The following is a 23757-nucleotide window of genomic DNA, read 5'->3' on the forward strand; positions in this document are numbered from 1 at the left end:
GTCGCAATAGGAATGACAACTATTATTAAGAGAGTGGCAACTAATGTCTTATTTCTCTTGTGACTTTAGACCTCTCTATCTATTTACTCTTGGCTGATCAAGTATGAGCGGAGGGCGGCTATTTGAATAAGGTAGATATATGGATATCTTTATATATCCAATTCATCTTTGATATGGGATAAAAAGAAATAGATATATTTATGCCCCATGTATTATACATTACAGATACCAGTGTGAGGTCAATCATACGAAGTCTTTTAGAGCAAGGAAGGAGGCTCTAACCTCCCACCTTAGGGCAGATTTTCTCTTAAGGTTTGTGCTTTTTCATCCTTGTAGTGGGGACATTATAATCAAACCACTTGCCAGTATGAACCATATTTAACTACCAAGAGTAGCAGGCATATATGCCTATGGATCAACATAAAGAACAATGTACTAAAGTCATAAACATTTATGAGTATTATGTTCGTTTGGACAAAGTACACTAAGATATTTTTAAATCGACTATTGTATAAAAATGTCTTCTCAGTGTGTATATATGGTAAAGTGTCTATGTATTAGTTATGTAGTAGGAATGTAAATGTGCTGTTGTCTTTAACTCCATGAGTTGTATTAATGTTCTTGTAGGTACTAAATTGTTTATAAGTGTATTACGGTATGATGCACTTAACCTGGGAGCAATGTTTATATGACATGAATTCTGTATCTCTTTTATTTCAATTTTATGTGCAGGACTATGTTAGAATGTTTCTGGAATCTAAAACACATTTTGTTTTAATTTCAGAGGTTTTTTGGGAAGACAGCTAATATATTCCTGAGGAAGGCGGCTATATTTTAATTGTCCGTTGAAACGCGTTGAAACAAAGGGAGAAGTGCAATATACATTGAGCAAGGACTATTCTGACTGTTGCAGAATATTAACCTTTATTTTGTACCTCCCTTTTTAGTTTTAGGAACTGTTTAGGATGATGTTTTTTATATGAATTGTTCCTTCTTTATATTGTCTGTGTTCCCAATTCTATTTTAATTTAATTTATGTTTTTTAACTTGTTTTTAAATATATGAATAAACTGTGCATACTGAATTTATTTGTTTTTACGGAATTGTTTTGTTATTTACTGCATTGCTCCAAGTGACAGGTCTTTATGACCGAAGGATATTTGTCTAGTTGTCTGTAAGAATTGATGTCTTTAAACTAAAGTGCCCAAAGGGAATTTCTCTTTTGACATACAGTCAGTTCTGGTACCCTATCCCTTTGGTTTTGGGTCCCTCTCCCTTTTATTAGAGGCAATGATGAGACGTACAGGTAATTTATCAAGAGTCTTCTTTATTAGCTCTCAACACCATCACAGATTCCAGTCAGCTGGCGTCAGCTGTGGAATGTTCATGCATTCTTGCCTGGCACCAACCAAGGGGGAGGAGGGCAGGACGGTGGGTGGGGCGTACCAAGTGGGGATTACAACAGTAATGTTTCGAGTCGATTCCTGGCTCCTTTCCTGATTATACAAAAATCTTCAGGTTACTGCTGCAGCACGCCTTTGGTTCAAATCTGCCGTCTGTCTCTTTTATGTCTGCTACGACAAGCACGAGAAAGAAAGGAGTGATGTTTGCCACAATCCCACACAGGATACGAATGTCGCTAATGATTTCCACAGTATCATTTCTCTATTTTGGCGTTTCCTGCACGTTTATTCACTGAAGAGCACGCCCGGTCAACATTTTTAGAACTATGATTTGACAACTAATACAAGTAAAGAAATATTTCACAAAGGAATCCGAGTCAGTTTTTGCTCCCAAAAAAACATACAAACCTGCACATACACCGGTCATACAATACACAGTCGGAGGAAATAAATGGCGCAGTTTTAAGACTTGAAAACAGTGCCAAATCCTGCCCTGCTTCATTTATCATCTCTAGCACTACATGACTGAGCAATAATACAGAGAGAAGGAGGAAACAATGATCACCTCCAGCATACGAAATTGTAACACAAATTCCGAGATGTCTAGGTGCGCCGCTTGGACCCCTGTGGACATGCAAAGTTGTAACCAAAACAGGGGGGGAAAGTAGAGAGTTCATTTAAAATACGTGGGTCGGTGATGACATCACACGCATGCTTGGCGATGAGTGAGAAAGGCAAAATATTGAGTTTATGGAGGGCTTGTGAACGAGTAAACCTAGAGGAATGCACATATCAGTCAGACAAAGCTGTCCTGCTAGGCATTGCTATTTTCCATTATAAACATAGCAGCCATGCCTTCACTGAATTGTGCAGCAGGCCAGGGGACCCCACCTGAGCCCTATGTGTTTTCCCACCGGTTCTGAAGCGCAGGCCGATCCTTCTCAGGTAATGGAGAGGGTTAAAGCCTCTCTGGGTGGTGCGTGGCGTGGAACCTCAGGGCTCCCAGAATCTCGCGTGGCTCTGTGGGTGGACGTGTCATGGCAGTCAGTTAAGGCGTTCAGTGCCAGGCCATCTGTCTACAGGGCGGCTGCCAGTTCCGAACACAGCTCAGCTCAGAGGCTTTTGAGGACCAACGCAATGTGGGTCTTTTCGGGAAATTAAACTCCCTAGCAGCAGAAGTGTTTGTACGGAAACAGAATCCTGGCAGGGTAATAACTTGGATGCACAGAAGCCACATTCTAGCAGGTTAGTCAAGATATTTATTTTTTTCCTACCAGGAACATCAGGTCTCTGCATTTCATTTCAAATACACACCAACGGAGAAGAAGATGGGAGGGAGGGTGCTGGTTATTGGGGCAGATGGGTGTCAGTTGGTTCTGGTGACTCACTTCAAACCTTGCCACAGCTCCACGCTATTTGTCCAGCACAGGCGCATACTCACAGCCCCCTCTGTAATTGCTGTGCTCATCTCTTGCTGACTGTCACTCCCCAAAGCTATCACCTGAGAGGAGCGCAAACAGGAAGTGGCCCGAGGCAGACGGGCAGGGGCTGATAGTGCAGACACTTACGGCAGGAGCAGCGGCATGCACACACAGATAACAAGCCAGTGAGTGGTGCGCGCGCACGCCGACCTAAACAGATGGTCCATGCGTGCCGCTGCTGGTGTTTCACTGTTTGTAAGGGGGAAAACAAGCGCGCCGCTGCTAATTAAAAACAGATGGCCCCTGCGCGCCGCTGCTGGCTCCCAAGAGCAAAGCGCTCTGGGAGTAAACCTTTGAAAAGAAGCTGGGACATCCACACACCTTTGCCCAATTGCGTACTGAAGCCAGACGCAAAGGCCAATAGCGTGTGAGCACAACATGCACACGCTTTGAAGAAAGCTGAAGTGATTCCAAGAGGTCGATTTCCTATGTAGCGCATGTGCGCTGTCATAAGCTCAACCTAAAAAGTAACGATTCAGAAAAGGGGGTGGTGATGAACAGAGTGTCTGAATTAAGCAGACCACTCTTACCCAGTCCAAAGATCAGGGCTTGATCCATCACCGTTATTTATCTCACTGCACCATCCCAGCTCAGAACCTAGCTATATGCAAATCAGTCTGTACCTGGCCCAGTGCATCATGGGAACAGGGCAGACTAAACTACCAAGCCAATTCTTCACCAGAAAGGAGACAAGCTGCCGGGGACCGGTTTCTGGCATTTCAGCCGTCTTCGGCCCGGCTTGCTTGAATCCTGATGGTGCAGTGAGAAAGGGACTCATGTCTGAGTATACCCTGCCACACCTATAGTGGCCAAAAACGATTCAGAAAAGGGGGTGGTGATGAACAGAGTGTCTGAATTAAGCAGACCACTCTTACCCAGTCCAAAGATCAGGGCTTGATCCATCACCGTTATTTATCTCACTACACCATCCCAGCTCAGAACCTGGCTATATGCAAATCAGTCTGTCCCTGGCCCAGTGCATCATGGGAACAGGGCAGACTAAACTACCAAGCCAATTCTTCACCAGAAAGGAGACAAGCTACCGGGGACCGGTTTCTGGCATTTCAGCCGTCTTCGGCCCGGCTTGCTTGAATCCTGATGGTGCAGTGAGAAAGGGACTCATGTCTGAGTATACCCTGCCACACCTATAGTGGCCAAAAACGATTCAGAAAAGGGGGTGGTGATGAACAGAGTGTCTGAATTAGGCAGACCACTCTTACCCAGTCCAAAGATCAGGGCTTGATCCATCACCATTATTTATCTCACTGCACCATCCCAGCTCAGAACCTGGCTATATGCAAATCAGTCTGTCCCTAGCCCAGTGCATCATGGGAACAGGGCAGACTAAACTACCAAGCCAATTCTTCACCAGAAAGGAGACAAGCTACCGGGGACCGGTTTCTGGCATTTCAGCCGTCTTCGGCCCGGCTTGCTTGAATCCTGATGGTGCAGTGAGAAAGGGACTCATGTCTGAGTATACCCTGCCACACCTATAGTGGCCAAAAACGATTCAGAAAAGGGGGTGGTGATGAACAGAGTGTCTGAATTAAGCAGACCACTCTTACCCAGTCCAAAGATCAGGGCTTGATCCATCACCGTTATTTATCTCACTGCACCATCCCAGCTCAGAACCTGGCTATATGCAAATCAGTCTGTCCCTGGCCCAGTGCATCATGGGAACAGGGCAGACTAAACTACAAAGCCAATTCTTCACCAGAAAGGAGACAAGCTACCGGGGACCGGTTTCTGGCATTTCAGACCCCTTTTCTGAATCATTTTTGTCCACCATAAGCATGGAAGGGTATACTCAGATGTGAGCCCCTTGCTCATTGCACCATCAGGATTCAAGCAAGCCGGGCCGAAGACGGCTGAAATGCCAGAAACCAGTCCCCGGAAGCTTGTTTCCTTCCCAGTATAAGAATTGGCTTGGTAGTTTGGTCTGCCCTTTTCTCATGATGCACTGGGCCAGGGTCAGACTAATTTGCATATAGCCAAGTTCTGAGCTGGAATGGTGCAGTGAGCTAAAAAACGGTGATGGATCAAGCCCTGATCTTTGGACTGGGTAAGAGTGGTCTGCTTAATTCAGACACTCTGTTCATCACCACCCCCTTCCCCTTTTCTGAATCATTTTTGTCCACCATAAGCGTGGAAGGGTATACTCAGATGTGAGCCCCTTGCTCATTGCACCATCAGGATTCAAGCAAGCCGGGCCGAAGACGGCTGAAATGCCAGAAACCGGTCCCCGGAAGCTTGTTTCCTTCCCAGTATAAGAATTGGCTTGGTAGTTTGGTCTGCCCTGTTCCCATGATGCACTGGGCCAGGGTCAGACTAATTTGCATATAGCCAAGTTCTGAGCTGGGATGGTGCAGTGAGCTAAAAAACGGTGATGGATCAAGCCCTGATCTTTGGACTGGGTAAGAGTGGTCTGCTTAATTCAGACACTCTGTTCATCACCACCCCCTTTTCTGAATCAACCTAAAAAGTAGGCAACTCTACCAATACACCCACATTATGTACTTCAGTGATTACCAAATAAAGGTCTCCTGACCACTAAAAACCCATATACTTTAGGAACTTAAGGCATGGATCTTAGATGATTCTTACCACTGTGAAAAAGCTTTCAAGGGGCTTGTCACTCGGCCCTCGGAAACCCCAAATCGATCTCCTTCCCCTTTACCTGAGCCTTCTAAGCAGGATTCTCGATTCAAGCCACACTTCCTTATGTCCTCCTTCATTACCACCTCATAGGAGCACTGCTACTTTTAATAGAGTAAAAACATGATGCATGCTTTCACTACTCCCCTTATCAGCTGGACAGCTATTAACCAGAACATCCCTCCCATTTACAGGAACATAGCTTTCTAGAATCCTCTGTTCCTTAGCCTCTGACGACAGCTTTATAGAGTTGTCACTTTACTCATTGGGTTGAGACCTTTATATATTAGATGTATTTGTTACCATATGAAACCTTTCAATCCCTCGGTAATCGGTTACCCTCTATACCCCCTTTGAGGTACCTCATTCTGTACAGTACAAATTGTACTCATGCATGTTTATACGTTTCCTGCATCAAGTCTGGCAGAGAACTCTTCAACAGTTACAGCAACTTAATCCTTTGTCCCCCAGAAACCCAGCAGCAGGTTTGCTGGTTCTCCATCCACATCCTGTGCTGGAGGGTTAGTTCGTTGTGGGGGTGCAGCCAACCCCCTGCTGTGCACAGGCAAAGGACATGTGCAACTGGGGAATTGGGCTCAGGAACATTTTAGTTGTCAGTAGTGATGTTATCGGTTATTAATGATGTGCTTTAACAAGCCATGAGTGATGCAATATGTGAAATTAAACAGTGCAAGTTATAGTAAGCTCAATAAACTATAACTGGTGCATTGCAGTGTTATTTGTTAGTAAATATTTGTCTCTATCTTATTTCAACAGCTTAAGTAGAACGCTTTAACCTTTGTTTTTTCCGTCCATTTCAGTTTTTTTAACATAACATAGGATCTTATTATAATACCTAACTATAACGTCACCATACCCTTTGTTTTTTTCAGAGGATATTTATTATATATATTTACATATATGCATATAAAATGCCCAAAGCTGCTGAAATATGGAAACTAATTTGCAATTCACACAACGAACGCCATACATCTCTCCGCCATCATGTTTTGCACTTGGTAGCGTATTTTTTCAAGTACCATTGACGAAGTGATGTATTGCACATGGTGGTCAGCGCAAGGGGTGTCATTTATTGTGAGCATTTTAAATCACATGTGAGTTTCAGTGGTTTTGCATTTTTAAGCCAGAAGCATAATTCTATATTAAACTGATGTTTTTTCACAGAATTTATAGGTTTTTGCACAGTGGGTGTTGGTCACAGGGCCTTCAAACCCTCACTGCATTCAGCCTTTGCTCATATGCTGTGGCAGTTAGTCGCAGGGCCTGGACTGTGGCTCTACTCCCAACCCACTGCAGAATTGAGACAAGCTATTCTTCTGGGATTTTTATGGGTGGTCCTCAAAAAAAACTTTTTTGCTGGAGATGGGTTGAGGGTTTTTGTTTGGTGTTTGTACTAAATAGCCACTTTCAAACTTTTTAAAAATACGTCTTTATTAATGGAACTTGCAGCAGCTTTTCTCTATCACTTCCTACTTGGCAGCATACTCTTTTCCAAACCACATATGCACCTTACAGTCCATGTAATTGAATTGAAAGTCACTGTGGAAAGGTTTGGCCTCTCTTGCATCTAATTCGGCATGTATTCTGGCATGCTTGTCAATGTAAATCAGTCAGATTTGTAGAACGAGGCTAATCACCCATGAGGGTATCGAGGTACTATGATACTGCTGCAATCAGTCGAGAAACCAGGTCGGGAGTTCCTTTCTGAATTCCATGAGGAAAGATACTGTTTCGCAGTGGACATGGCTGTTTCAGCACTTGGTGGCGAGGTAGGAGAAAAAGAGTGTCCTCAGTTGTAGCAATGGCGGGTGGTGTAAGCAAGGGAGGTGGAGCATTGGTGTCTGGAAGGTTAATGGTAGTTCAGACAGTGGTTGATGTATGCTGGTCCTTGGTCATGGAGGGCCTTGTGGGCATGTATCAGCCTCTTGAACTGGCATCTCTTCTTGACGTGGGGCCAGTGGAGGTTCCTGAGAGGAGGTGGGGGGGAGATGTGGGTCCATTTGGGTAAGTTCAGGATGAGTCTGATCGCGGAGTTCTAAATCGTCTGGAGTCTCTTTAGTTAACTGTGTGAGGATTCCTGCATAGAATGCGATGCCATAGGTGAGTCAACTGGTGACTAGGGCATGGCTGTCATGTTCTTATCTGCATACGTTGAGCTCTCTCCCTCTGTCACTGCTTGTACCCATTCTCATGCATTGGTGGTGTAAGGTGGTTGCCCCACAAGTGTTATTGTGTAGTTCCTTTAAACCTATACAGGATCTGCGCGTTTAGACAACATACACTGCGGGATTGGTGTCCAAACTGATTCCAGACACCCCCACCGGGTATGTTAGCTTGAATACCAGCTAGCTCACAGTGCCACTATAAGCTCCTCTTACCAAGGAGGGAATATCTACATGGCAACTATCGAACAGCACAACTCTGTCCCATCAGGGATCATGGAAACAGTACAGTACTTTTCGTTCAGTCACTCGTGCTCACTTCGGCTCAGAGAAATACACAGAATAAACTGTGGGGATGTTTTTCAATAAACATTTATTGAACCAGCGTAATTTTAGTGTAAAATAGGTGTGCTAAAACAACCAGAAGACAGAAACAGATATAAATGATTATAAGACCAATAGAGTAAAAGGATGGTAGATTCCTACCATAGTGCTAACAGAATGAATATATGCAAGCATATAAATACATGACAATAATATTGTGTACTCCTATGATGCAACCCTAACTAGATGTACCTAAGTGTAGATAGCATGTATGTAGATGTAGAGTCAAGAATCCCCCTAAGCTGAAGCCAACCCCATTACCTGAAGTGAGACTGTGGGACCCCATCTTGTCCTCGAGATGGACACCCCGCGAGGGATGTCACACCACCGCGAGCTGGAGTGTCTGCATGCAGGAACCTCAGCATCTCACATCAGTGTGTCAGCTTAGAAGCCTTTCTCCTCTGCTTGCCCTGGCATAGATATGGTGTAGATATACCCAAAAGGTACCTTCAGGGGATTCTACTGACCCTTATTCATAGTTATTATGTGGAGGATGGTAATCCTGCTGTGATTCTGAGAATCTTTATGCATAATTAATGAGGCTAGTATTCGGGGAACACCGCAAGACATTTATGCAACGTTTAACTAGGTAAAATGTCAATAACCAAAACCTATTGTGTAGTGCAATGGTACGGTAAATGTAGGTGAACGGTTAGTGGACTACTCAAGCCTATATTTGGGTTTCTCTGTGAAACATAACTGTGTAGTATTTCCTTGTCCAATGGCTTAGTTTGACTCGCATGTGTCACTGCATGTGTTACATTTTATTTCTCCCTCTGGGTGGGTAAAGAATTCCCACATGCCAGACTGCCTCTCAGGAGAGCCTCTAAAGCATTGCACATCTTCCACCTCCTGCTCTTGGGTTGATGCTGAAAATGTTCCTGGCAGGGCTCCCTCTCTTGCCTGAGCCAAGTGTTTTTTCAAAACCAGAAGTACCTTGGTGAAACACCCTCTCTTGTGTCTTGCTTCTCTGCAAATGGTTCTTCTGCCTCTTGTTGCTGTAGAAGTCACAGGTTTGTATTACTGAGGAAGGTTACCTGACTTGGAAGACATTCTGCATCTCAGAATGTGTTTAAAATGTGTTTAAATGTAAAATAGACAGTGGCCAACACAGAAAGTTCAGCCTTTGTTGTTTGGCAGGCCAGGTCCCTGGCCCCTTCTGGAATGACTACCCAGGGCAGACCTCGGGGTCCTTTCCAATATACAGACATGTACTTTTTAAAAATGTTTTTTACATAGCCTCCAATGTGTTGGTAGTCTGCTCATTAGTTTTCCGTGCCTCAGAGTCGCCACAGCTAAAATGACACCAGCAATCCATAGCCTCAAGAACTAAGCCCTGGATCTGATACACCTAGGATGGTGTCTAGTTGTCAAGGCTGCAAACTGTGGGTGCCATTTTAGGTGTATTGAGTCTGTGGACTAGTTGTCCAGGCCACATACTGCCACCATCTTTTTAAAGATGTGGGGCTCATAGCCTGTAAAAACAGTCCATGGACTTTTTTTTTAATGTTTTCCTTGGGGGAGGAGGGGGGTTACGGGGTGGAGAAGCTTGATGGTCCCCTAATATTGGCCTGTTGTAAGAGTCTGATTGCTTTGCCCTCATTTTAACCTGAGTCCATTTTATTTGGATGACAGAAACATCCTCCAGATCCTGTACTAGCACCCAGAAGGGTATATTTTGTTATTGTGGCCAGCCACTCACTGTTGCAGGGTCCACAGCCATAGGTTTGTGTCCACAGAGCTGAAGTGGTCAATGGGAGCCAAAAACTCCTTTGACCAATGGGACTTTATGTTTTTAATTCTAGTCAGAAGACAGCCCTTGGACCTAGGTCACTAGCCTCCATGGCCTAAAATGGCCAAGAAATACAGAAGTGTTAACCCTTTCAAGCTCACCCAGAATCTTCTTTTAATTTTAGTTCCTGAAAAACCTACTGAATGGATTTACACCAAAGTGACAAAACCAAGCCTTCTGAGTGATACTCTACTTTCATGTCAAGTTTGATGTAAATTCGTTGAGTGTTTTTTTCTGTAGGGCCAAGCAAAATTTCTAGGAAAGCTAAAATGGAAAAACCTCTTTTCTGACCCACTTCCCTTTAATCGTTTCCCCCTTCATGGAAGTGCACAATATCTAGTATCCTTAACCTTAGCTGTTTACACCAATCAATGCCTTTTCAATGAAATCTGCGGCTGAACCATAACTACACAGTGGTGATTATATATTATAATATATACATATGTAAATAGTTGGCTGTAGGAGGGTAGGATCCTTCTGCATGTGTACCCCCACTTTTTGCCTGGTGCTAAGCTGGCTTTTGACTAGTCAGACTGGGGTCCTGATTAGCAGGATCCCAGTCAATCTGCTTTCTCCCTAAACTATTGTGTTATGTGCTTAGGTGCACTCCAAATTGGATACTGGGGGACCCTTGTCAGTCCCTAGTAAATGGTACCCATGTGCCCAGGGCATAGATACCCCAGAGTACTCCCATGAGCTGATACATGTATTATGCCACCCATGAGAGGTAATTAAAAATGGAACCATAGGCCTGCCATTGCAGCCTGTGTAAGTTGATGCATGCACCACTTACTAAAGATATAGGTTTACTATATCTAAGGGTCACTGCACTTAAAACATATGTCACCCCTATAGCAGGATGCTTGGTTTTGAGAGGGTGCCCCTGCATGAGCAGGACACCCCTGTAGCCTATGGAGTCCATTCTCCCGGGTTGTCAGTGAAGCAGCCATACACTAATATAGAGGGACCTTACGCGACCTCCTGATGACCATCTCAAAAACGGCTGTAACAAACACTATTGTGTTTGGTGTTAAACATGTTGGAATCATACCCCTACACCAGTAACTGGTGTGGGAGGTATCCACCCATTGGGAGCACCCTCTGTGGGCTCTCGGTGGTCCTGCCTTCTAGTCCCAGATAGCACAAAATGGTTGCTGCCGACCAGAGACACATTTCTGCCCTCCTGCTGCTGAACCAAGCTCGAGCAGGGGAAGGCAGGACAATAGGCATCCTGTCATAGGGAGGTGTGAACACCTCCCAGACAGGATTTCGTCTATATGGGCTGGGTGGGTGCGCTTGTCAGCACCTGAATGTCTCATGAGGGGCACGTTTGGTGTCCCTGTGTATAGTCCAGTTCAAATCAGTCCTGGGAGCCAGCGGGCTCCTGCTCTGGCGCAAAACTGGACAAAGGACATGGGAGTAACCTTCCCTCTGTCCAGCATGTCCCCTGGGAGGGTCCACAGAACCTTTCCAACCCTCTTCCATGGGTACTTAAGGGCTTACCTGGCTGTAGGACCTTAGATTCATCATGGACAAGATTCAGAACTGAAACCACTGCACTTCGACCGTCTGGGCACTCTAGACTTCATTTGAAATGAAATGAAATTAGGGTTTTTATAGAGCGCGTGTATGCCGTGACGTCTTATCCCTTAACTATCAAAAATACAGAGTAAGGAGAAATGCAGCTGGGTATGTACAGCTACAACAGCCAGGTTTTGAGATCCCTCCTAAACTGAAGTAGATTATTTTGGGTTCTAAGATGCAGGGGCATAGAGTTCCATTGCTTCGGAGCTAAAAATCGGAAGTTTCTACCGCCCCACTTCAGCGTCTTTATCCTTGGAACTATAAGTAAGGATGCCGAGGCGGAGTGGAGAACTCTCTGTGGAGCATAACGCTCAACATATTTTCTGATCTGTCCTGGTCCTTTTTCGTGCAATGCCTTATGTAAGATACACAAGGACTTAAATTGGATCCTAGCTAAGATAGGGAGCCAGTGCAGCTGTTCTAAATTGCCTGACTAATGGAGCTGAATTTGGGTAAATTCAGTAGTAGTCGCGCAGCTGCATTCTGTAGAGTCTGCAGTTTATGTGTCACACTTTTTTGGTTTCCAAGGTAGAGTGAGTTAGAATAATCGATTTTCGACAAAATCAGAGCCGTGACTACCCTTTTCCTGAGGGGCATAGGGATGAAAGGTAGGATTTTCCCAAGAATTTTCAGGGTATAGAAACAGGAAGAGGTAATGCTGTTGACCTGGTCTGATAGGGAAAGATGATCGTCAATTAGGACTTCGAGGTTTTTTACCTTTTTTACGGGATGAGGGCAAGATCCCACTGTATCAGGCCACCAAGTGGAGTTCCAACGGTAAGAGTCCCTGCCAAACGTTACTACCTCCGTCTTCCCGGTGTTCAACTTTAAGCAATTGGTTTGCATCCAATTGATAATATGGCTTATGCATGAATTAAAACGTGCTGCCACGTCCTCTGATATAGCAGTCAGTGAGACGACAATTTGCGTGTCGTCAGCGTAGCATATGGCTGTAAAGCCAAAGGAGCGAATAAGCTTTGCCAGTGGGGCTACATATATGTTAAACTGGGTGGGCAAGAGTGCCGAGCCCTGAGGTACCCCACATGGTATAAAAAAGGAGGGAGATTTGTGCTCATCTAACGTCACTGTTTGATGTTTATCGGCTAGGTAGGATTGAGCCTGACTTTTTTCCCTCGCAGTCTGCTGCCTTGTCTGTGCCTGTGCACCATACAGAATACGTGCAGGATGCGTGGAGCATCCAAGACACCTGAAGATAATCTCCCTTGGGGTGAAGGAGTCACTCCTCTGCATTCGCAGGCACTGCAACACTGCTGATCGGTCTGCTGATACCAAGCTCCTGCGGACTCCGAAGGGTTCAGCAACACAGGAGGTGGGTTTCTACATCCCTTGAGGCACGAACTGCCCTCTCACCAAGTTTGAGGTCAGAATCCCTCGTGAGGGCTGCAATACCTGAAAACCTGTACACCACGTACTTTTGCAGGTGCAAGTGCTTATTGGCAATTCTGCAACAAGTGTATTTGGCTCCGTGTAGCCTTAACCACTTCACAGAGAGTGCTCCGTGTCCTGCTGTTTTGTAAAGCTGTTCTAGGTCCTCTCACGACTCCTGCTCCTCCGGCCTGTGGGTCCAATTGAGGGTCATCTTTGTTTTCCTTGGGCTCCCCTGATTGCTCGGGCCTGCCCAGACTCCCCTGTGTGTGGTGAGTCTCCTGGACCTTGCGGGTCCAAACCGTACACTTCCTTGACCTTCTGCGTGGGTTGCCGTTTCCAAGGCTTGTTGGTGCCCACGCCGGACACCGACCCCCCTTAGCACTCGACATCCTTTGTGGGACAGCTCATATCCAGCTCCTGGTCATCCTCAACATCGCCTTGTCCCCACAGCTGCAGAGTGAAGGACCCCGTCAACTATCCTGAAGCACCCGACATCGGTGGGCATTCGTCGACCGAGCCCCTGCTCACTCACAAGTGACCCAGACTCTGTCCCCTCTGCTTTCAGGTACTCCAACAAGAATCCACGTTTGGATTCCAACGAACACTTTCAACCCTTCCAGCAGCTGCTCTTCTTTGAAGTCCTGCACTGGGTTCAACAGCAGTATCCCTGGGATAGGTAACTTGGGTACTTCGGTATCCACAGGTTGGGTGGCTCTCCAACCTTCTGTCTTCCATGGGGTTTCTTTGAAGTCCACTGGGAAGGTGTAAGGATCCAAGTGTTGTTTTCACAGGAGTACCAGGAACTGCCGACAAGCCCAGCCCTTCCCCCCTGCACCTATTGCATCTGTCAAGCACTAGAACGCAATGGTGGTATGGAGGGAAAGGAGGGAACAAAACAAGGAAAGGCGGGGAAGAAAACAAGACTCTTCGGGCTGGTAACCCTCAGGGTGAAGACTGACACTAAAAGGAATAGGTTAGGTTAATGCACTTCAACAATAGACAAATAGTAAACATGGAAACCATATGCTACCTCTTACCTAAAAAACAGTGAGGGGTTCATCTGTAGCTAGTTGAATTGACATGTGTTGCAGGGGTTCATCTGTAGCTAGTTGAATTGACATGTGTTGCAGTACTGAACCAGCAATTATATGCAGACGATGGCTATCCACAACAATAAAGTATGATTACCTCTTGATTACTGTAAGAAATATATATTGACAGTAAACAAGAAAATCTTACCTAGCGGTGCCACTATTAGCGACTCTGACTGTTCAGTTGTGGGGGGGGGGGGGGGTGGCAATGTGAATGAACAATGGTTTATCTCTGAATACAATAATTCTCATGTAACTACTCTCGAGCTTGCCACAAGGTAATGGTAATAAAAATTGCGCTAACAGCGCTTTACCCGATCTTCTTTCCCACACTCTGTGACGATTGCCAGTCTCCGATAAGACGCCAGCGAGCCCAAAAGAAAGTAATAACAAAAGTAAAAGAATAACAGTCCTGGAGGACTACAACTCCCACAATCCCTCTAAGCGATCCCAGGCCAGTTCTCCACAAGTCCGGCCGGTCGGCGGAACAGCGAGTGTCCGGCCGACGAGTGGAACCGTAAATACACAGGCCCAGGAGCCCCTTCAGGATCGGAAAGAAGATGGCCGATTCAGGAGGGAGATTGCATTCGAGTCTTGGTTATGTCCTTACTGGCAGGAGAGAGAAGGACTCCCCACTCAAGACTCAAGATGGCGAAGGGACTTAAGGACGGAGCAGGAGGTGAACAAACAAGTGTTTGAACAAACAGCCGAGGACCGTAAAGACGGCGGCCGGCTTCCAAAACAGGAACAGGAACGAGCTTCAGAGAGAGAAGAAGACATAACTGGGACGACTCCGACACAACGGAAATGGCTTACACGGAGGTGACGTGCTCACAACGGAAACACGGAAACACTAGAACGCGAAGCAAGGTAATGCGGGGAGGTCAGGCTTTGGCTCATTTCCGTTCCCTCGCGCATGCGTTCTATGTGGGCAGCGCGATCCGATCAGAAGACAGGCAGGCATGACAGAAGGGTCCTTAAACTCTAAAGTTCCAACCACGACTTTCACATAGACTTTTAAGGAGCATGCTGTCATGTTCTCAAACGCACTCCGTGGGGTCCTTCTCTACTCAACTTGGGTGGTTCCTTGGTGTCCTGGTAATTCTATGTCCTCTCAACACTTTCTTGACTTGAGTCGTGGTTCTTATACCACTTTCTTAGTATCTGGTTTGGTCCCCCCCGGGCCCATTGTGTTTTAGTGCTATTTACTATTATTTCTTTGCTGAAGTTTTGTGTGCTTTGTGTCTATCCCCGTGTAGAAGATCCATCTTTTTATAACACTAGCTAGTATGTTACAGTATATATTATATAACGACTGTGTGGTTCTCTTTTCATTTAATCTATACCATAAGATTGCATTCTGGTAAAACAAGCTGCTTCACACTCCTTAAAGACTAAGCCTTAAGGCTTCTCACCAGAGCTACCACTTGGATAGCTTTCTAAGGTTGTCTGAGATCTCTTAAATCACCATAAGGATTATCTGGACTGGTGCAAGGCACCCACTTTAATTAGTGGACATCATATACCAGGCCAGCTTCTCACATTGGCCACTTATTCTTGGAAGTCAAGCTGCATTGCCTGTCTCTCTTCTGTGATCTCATCTCTGTGTGCAAGGTCTGTGACAAGGGTGGGGGGCAGTCCCCGCCACCATAACTTGAGGACACGGATGACTGGACTCCTCGGCAACTGCGATTCCTGCTGCCTAATCTAGCCACCATCTTCTCCCCGCTACAATGGGGGATGCTCTATTGGGCATCTGGGACCCAGGGAGAGCACCCAGACTCTGTGTGAACTGCGTGGCCAGAGCTGTGGGCCACGGAGAGAAGATTTGGCTTTGGAGCTGGAGCATTCACAAAATGTTGGCCTCGATCTGTTACCAGTGGCCGCACTGGATTTTGACCGCAGCTACAGCTGTGAACTTTATGGGGTGATTGCCCTTACCTGGCCACTTCATTTGGGGATCTGCATGTGGGTAGGCCCTTGTGATTTCGCCTGCATTTGTTCTGCAGTGCCGGTGCATGGTGCTGGGTGCTTGGTCTTCATCCATGCTGATTGCGGCGGCCAAGAGCGCCTTTACATCCCTGCTATTGGTGCACCCCTCCCCTCTTGGACATGCAGGTGAGTGGTGTTGGGGGCACCTGGGCCCCATGGATGTCGGCAAAGACAGAGGAAACAGAGCTCTGGCATGGCTGCATCTTCAATGGCCTGCTTCATTATCTTTCCGGGGCTCGCTGGCAGTGGGGACTCATTGACTTGCTTTTGGCTTAGGGTTGATTGTTTTAATGGCTCCTTTCCTGCTACACTTTGATCAGGTTTCCAGCACAAGCCTCCGTTTTACTCTCTCTCTCTCTGTGCAATTAGGTGTGTGTTTGGGATCCTGTTACCCCTCAAATCACCAGGAGAATGCACAGGCGATTGACTGGCCTTCTAGATTCCAGGCATGTGGGGGCCACCTGACGTGGTCCTGGGGAGACAGATTTCTTGCTGTATTTTGGCATTATGGCTGTTTGGCTGACTGGTCGCACTTGTAAACTCTGGTGATCACATTGAGATGTTTACTGACTGGCTTGAGGGCCTTTAACACCCTCCTGGCCTGCTAAAACACGATGGACAGCCTATAGGTATTTTGTCTTTGGCTGGGATGCTGCAGATAAGTAGTGATGTGCGGTTGTCTTGATTCCAACTAGGGCCCAGAGAGTGCTGAAAATCACCATGGGGCGCACACAGCGATCCAAGGTGGATGCAACCACAAGCACCCCCTAGGAGGCGATAAAGCACAGCACTGCAGGTGGGGACATGGCGTACATGGATGACAAGTTTGAGAAATGTCTGTCCGTCATTGACTCATCTGGGGAACGTTTAGAGGACAAAATAGACTTTCTCTCAGTGGAGCTAGCACTTATTCGAGAGGATTCACAATAGGTTTTGGAGAGGGTCGCAACCCTAAAGGGCACGGTGCTTACTCTGTCACCAGCTGTTGATCATTCTTGAGGCATAGACCCAATGCTTGGCTGCTCACTTCGATGATCAGGAGGGGTGGGCCGTTGCAATAACATCTGCATTGTGGGACTGTTGCGGGTGACTTTCTGTTAACCTCCTGGACCCGAGCATCCAGATAAGTCGAGTCCCCAGAGAGCCTCTCCAGATTCTATGCCTTCGAACATGCGCACAGGGTGCCGGTGCAGATACCCTGCCCTCGGGCCCCACCACATCCGGTGGTGGCCAGCCTCCTACATTTCCAAGATAGGGACCATCTCCTGCAACAGGCCAATGCTCAAGGCCCTTTAGCGGTACACAACGCCAAGGTGTCTTTGGACCCCGACTTCACCCTTCAGGTATAGACCTAGAGGAGGTCATTCCTAGCAGTTAAGAAAAAGCTATCCACCAACTATCTTGATGAGGCTATGGAGCTGTGTGCTCAGTACAGCACTTTTGATTTTTTGGGGTAGATGATGTGGGGGTTCCACGTTTGTCCCTTCCTTTCTTATACCGCTACTCATGACTAAACAGGTTAGATTGCTCACATGGAACGCGTGGGGCCTTTCACCCCCCTCCAAGGTGTATACTGTATTGTCTTATTTGAAATGTAGAGGAGTGCATATTGCGTTCCTCCAGGAGACCTATCTTCCAGAATTTGAGGGCCGAGCCCTTTGGGGGAAATGGCGGGGTCAACTCTACGCTACTTCTTACTGTGCTTTTTCGTGGGCCGCTCTTATGTAGACCAGACCTGGGGTCTCCTTCTGGTTGCACAGGGCAGGATTGATCAAGAGGGCCACAATGTCGTGGTGTTGATTTGTCTGGATGGTAGGGATATTGCATTATTGAATATTTATGCTCCGAACATGGACCAGCCATCATTTCTCACTGGATTGGCCCCTCTGTTGTCGCTAATGGTCCCCTTTTGGAGGGTAGTCAGGGGCACTTTTAACTGTGCAATGAATCTGGGTTTGGATAGGTCACAGCCACCCCTGCAAGTGGAGTTGTGGTCTTCTATATGCCTTTTCATCTATACCACTTCTGCCCAGAGTGCTGAAGATGATCAAGCACGACTGGGCCCAAGTCATTCTTGTGGCTCCAGATTGGGCACGAAGAGTCTGGTATCCTGAGCTGCTCAACATTGCTATTGATCCTCGATCAGACTGCCTCTTTGGGAGGATCTTCTGTCGCAGCAGCAGGGGACGGTCCTCCACCCGAACCTGTCCAGCCTCCACCTACTTGCGTGGAGGTTGAGCGGCGGCAGTTGACGTCATTTGACTTGCCTCCCGAAGCCTGTGATATAATCTTGGCAGCCAGGCATCCCTCACTAAAACGGTATACGCTTGCAGATGGAATACATTTGTGGCATGTGCACAGCAAAGGCTGTTGATCTCCTTTCTGGCCCTCTTTCTGAGGGTCTTTTGTTCCTCCTTTCTTAGGCCAAGCAGGGCTCTGCTCTGGGCACTCTTAAGAGCTACCTCTTGGCCATTTCATCTTTTCTCAGGCTTCCTGATCAGCCTTCTCTTTTCAAGTCCCCTGTTGTAAATAGATCCAGGCCTGGAACCAAGGGGGCCCTGCGGAGCCGAGGCCAGAGCCGCTGGTGTCGAAGGCCTAGGCCCCCCAAACCGAGTCCGCAGGCCCATGCATCACCTCGTAAAATTGCCGAAGCTGGGCAGGGGTTGCACCCGGTCCCGGAAAGGCCGGATTCGACCCTGAAGGCTCTGCACGCGGGGCCACTGGAGGGACATCTCCCACACCCTGCGTTGTGTCAACCGACAGACGAAGGGAAGTCGAAGAGCGACAATGCTTCTTCGACTTTTTGTGCTTCGACTTACCTGACCCCAAGTGTGAAGACTTAGACAACGAGTGGCGGTGATGGCTCTGCGATCAGTCCCGCGACCTCACTCGCGACTGGGACCTTCAGTTTACCCAGCTTATGGTGACCCCTTCCCTTTCCTTGTACGCTCTGTCTCCCTTAAATCTGTCTCCCTCCTTCATCTCTACACATTCCTTCTCCAATCCACTTTAGCACAATCACCCTGCCCCCACCTCATACTTTCAACATTCTTCTTTTTACACGGCAGGCCATTTTGTTGTTCCGTTCATATAAGCCCTCTTGCCAATACTCTTCCCATTCCTTACTTCGCTGTCTCCCTGATATTCCTCTCACTAACTTGTCTAAATACATGCTCAACATAAATATTAGATTAACCCACTAGTTCCTTTCTTAACAATCCAGATAAATTAACCTTATTTCTACTGATTGTCCTTTCTCTACCTTGCCTAAACATATATTTGACATGGATTTTGAGTGTGCTTGACAGTGTCATTCTTTTTGATAACCAGATTAATGATTGATGGATGATATTTTCTGGCAAGCTTCTGGAGAGCCTAGGACTACACTATAAAGCCACAAGGTGACTTCAGTCACCAAAGCCCCGAGCCAAAACCTGCTGATCATCAACATTTCTTCAAACGAAGCAGACATTTTCCACTGCTTAGGGTGCACACTTTTGGGAGCAGTTGGAGAGCCTTGGAGGACACTGTCATGACGTGTCTCACCCGAGTCCATCGCAGGAGAGTTTTTCTTGCTACAGTAGCCCCCAACCATACCAAACACTCTTCTACTGTAACTGAAATTTCCCACAGAAAGAACATTGAGCATGTAGGTTCAGCCACTTACTACTGTGCAATGATTGCCAGCCTATCTGAAGCCCGAGCGATCTTGGAAGAGGCAAAGCTGGACCAATGATCTTGCATTAGTCTTTTGGAGGTAGTTCAGTCAACTACTAGCGCCTCTGTTGGAGGTGTTGGGCCTTCGGCTATGTATGCCCACATGGTGAGTCGTCACCCTCTCGCCCATTTTGTCTATTTTAATTTAATATGTTTCACAACGCATTTTTTTAAGTTTGTTTTTTGGGTTGTAGGCCAAAACAGAGTGTTTTCTTCATTCACAAATATTACCCTAATGTTTTGGAAGTCATAGCTACATTACTTCCTTTCCTACTGATCCTGCTACACCCTGTAATGTGTTTTGGTTACATTATTTTTTCTTATTTCTTTTATACTTTTAAATTTAGAAAGTAGGAAATATGTTCAGGTTTGAAACTCGTCCCTGGAATTTCTTTTAATATCTGGCAGGTGGTGCTAATCTTTGCAAGTAGTACTTTTGTGGTACCTAATATCATTTAAACCTCCAAAAAGAGTTTAAATGTTTTTATGAATGGCTATTGCTAAATTAGTCCTATTTCTTTTACTTAACATTCTGACTAGAAGAAAAGGCGAATTTGTCTCCAAGTGTTCCTCAACATCCAAAAAGAAAGCTGAAAGATCTGATTTTTCTGTTTGGGCCTCCAAGCCCCCAACTACTTTCTGCACAAAGGATATAAAAGATATTGCTTAGCACAGGTTCTGTTTTATATAAACATCTGTTTGGTGGGTCATGGATAGCCTCTAGTAGAGTTTAAACGAAATACATTTTCTAAAGGAGAAGAGTGAGTTGGGGGTTAAGGATTGTGACTAGGCCAACGGATTAAAAGGAAATTTGAATTTTGGGAACGCAAAGGGGGAGAACGGTAGTATTTATGCTAAGGAGGGAAAAATAAGAGCAATAAGGAATAATGGTTATCAGGTGATACTTCTATCAACTGTTGTTTATTCGGGAAGTTTGAAGGAAATATGCAGTATGAACCCTGAACAGAATGACTCTCTCCAATGTATGACAGTAAAAGAAAAATTGAAAGGGGTTAGAAACCCTAATTTAAATATAGAACCATCAAAAAAGCAGACTCATTGCCACCCACTGCTGCAGACTACCACCTATATCCTCGTTTTGGTAACACTCCCATTGGGAGATAGGCTGAGGTAGACTGCACATGTTTAATCACCAAAGTAACACAATGGAATAACTATACACTTACACTGTAGATCCAGTTGCAATTCTAATCCATTTCATGTCTCCTCTGTAGGATTTCTACTCAGGAAATTGTTTGGTCCTGCAATTTAGAAAAATAAATTGTGTGGCAAGTCCAAAGGAGATTTGTGCAGAGAAATCATGGGAATGTGAATATTAAGGTATTACCACTTTGTGTTTTCGATAACGTTCAATTGCTCCGAGACTCTAGGTATCTCCATTTGTGATTTCACGCATTAGACTGTGAATAATTCCTTCCTAGCCTACAGCTGAGGGTGTCATATTCATTAATCCAGCTTGACTGACAATCTTGATATATATTTACCCCGAACAAATGAGAACACGTTTATGTCAAGTCAAGTCAAAACATGCTTTATTCTGCAACTGAAAGCCATAAAAGCCAACATGTTAAAAATGCATTCATTTCATCAACATAGATTAAAACTTTGGTCACTTAAAAAAGATTAATATAAATGCATCCGTTGTGTCAATAAATAGTACAAGTTTTAAGTGTTAAAATAACACAGAAGAACATCTTATAAAGTGCAAAGTGCTAAAGGGTAAGTAAGTAATAAATGAATTTTTTTTGATTAATTAAAACCATTACAAAAATACACTCTAATAAAACATTTTTAGTTAATTTGGTCTTTTCACTCAGGACTATTTTAAAATTCTTATATATTATACAAATGCAAGAATGTTCGAGTGGAGCAGAGATCCCTGCATGTCAGTTTTTCTCTGAGCCTCCAGAGTCTGTGCACAGATTACAGTTCGACAAGGTTCAAGGTTTTTGTTGTTTTTGTACTCGCACTGGGTGCCATCAGGCCTTGCTTGGATGCTACTAGTTTCAAGAACTTGACTAACTTCCCATTTAACTGCAGGTCACTTGGGTTAAAGCAGGCAAGCACTGCTTGTCTTTGGGTACGTATGCCTCGTTCATTAAAGTGGCTTTTTGGAGAACTGCCCTTTCCTCTATTAGTTTAGTGCAGGAGCAAATTAAATGTTCAATATCTTCATTTCCAACTCTGCATAATTTCCTACAGTTCTCTCTCAGCCACAGTGGAGATGTGGTATGGCTGGAAGGATTCCTAAACCTGTATTTTAAAAAGGATTCTTTTGACTTCCTGGAATACCCCATTTCAAAGTGTGCCTGTGGGCCAAATAGTTTGCAGCTGCTCAGAGTCATCCATGCTTGGCTCCTATGTGATAAGGTGGCCTTGTCTTCTATGAAGGAAAGTCTCTTAATAACCTTATTTACAATTGCCTTAAAGTGTGAGTGTGTTTTGGGAATTTCCCATAAATCGGCTAATCCTGTAGTGGCCAATTATTCGTATTCTTTGGCCGGTGATATAGATGTATTACACAGTTCCTGCCAGAGCCAGTGGTTCAGTGTGTTCCTGGGCGAATTCTTATTTTTATACCAGCACTTGATGTACGAGCCTCGCCTTGCGAGAAGTTGCTTTGTTAGTCCAAACTCCAGTCGGATCTGTGCTGAAGAGGTATATGACGGGAGATTCAGCATAAATCTGTATGCCTTTGCCAAGGTGGTGTCCAGCAGTAAGGTGTCCTTGCCTTTCAGTACTTCGCTGCCATAGGTGATTGACGGCAGAATTTTTGCTTGCGCAACACGTAGCAGTGGTGAGAAAGTTGGTCCTGTCAGTTTTGTTTTAAGTTGCCTTATTGTTGTCGCAATCATCATCCCTTTCCTTTTTATTGCCTCAAGCCGTTTCACACATTGGCCACCCTTGTCATTTTTAAGACCTAAGTATTTATACTCAGTGGTATTCACAATTTGAGTTTTGCCCAGGGACCAAGGGACCAAGCATGAGACCGGTTTTTCCCATTTATTGTCAGGGTTTTAGTTTTGTTCATGTTAACTCCCATGCAATTGGCGGCTGCATATTCAAGCAATGTGTTAAGTAGCTGTTGCAGTCCAACTTGAGTATGGCTTGCTAACACAACGTCGTCTGCGTGTGACATTCTGGAGATGGATTCTCCACCTAGTCGAGGGGCATGCGCGTTGCAGGCACTTAGGCCTGATGTCATATCTGCTGTATAAAGGTTAAAAAGAGTTTGGTGCGAGCAAACCACCCTGTTTAAGGCTTTTATTTGTTAATATGTGCCTCGAAAGGTGGGAGCCATTGCCTAGCTTAACCTGTAGCCATGTGTTGGAGTGTAATTGTATCAGAAGGTTCAGAAGAGATGGAGGAATCCCCCAGAGAGCCAATTTCCTCAACAGGTTGGCTCGGTTTACGTTGTTGAATGCCGCCTTAAAATCCACAAAGCAGAAATGCAGAGTTTGTTTAATTAATTTCGCCTTGTCAATAAGTAGTGACATAGCTAATAGGTTTGTTGTTGTCCCGGTCTCTCTGGAGAACCCAGTCTGACAAGGGGGAATTATGTAATGCTCTGATGCCCATTCTTGCAGCTCTGTTAGTAGAATTCCTGCAAAATAGTTTGTCTCGACATCTATCAGTGCGAGCAGGCGGTAGTTTTTAGGTTTCGCCTATTATCATTCGCTTGCGAATGTAATAGGTGAAAATTCAAGGGCTTGATCGACTAGTGAAACCACTGCGGTTTCTTCACAGTGCATGTGAGGTCACGTGACCACAAAAGCGGGTCACGTGACCACACAAGCACGCGTATCTCCCTAATCCGCAAACAGCATTCATTCAAAAACACAGAAACTCCCGCCCCCATCCGGCTTCCCTCCGCGCATCTGCCTGCCATACTTCTCCTCTCCTCCACTCGCTCGCATTCCCACCCCCCCACCAGGCTCTCCCGCGTGCGCGCTTTATTTGCAGGAAAAGTAATTAATGCCTCATAAAATATGAGGCGAATTAATATCTAGGGCATGGGTTTGTCGGTCTCCTGGCAGTCGCCAAGACATGCATGTAACACAGCAT

Source organism: Lissotriton vulgaris, chromosome 6, assembly GCF_964263255.1.
Source record: "Lissotriton vulgaris chromosome 6, aLisVul1.2, whole genome shotgun sequence".
Lineage (NCBI taxonomy): Eukaryota > Metazoa > Chordata > Amphibia > Caudata > Salamandridae > Lissotriton > Lissotriton vulgaris.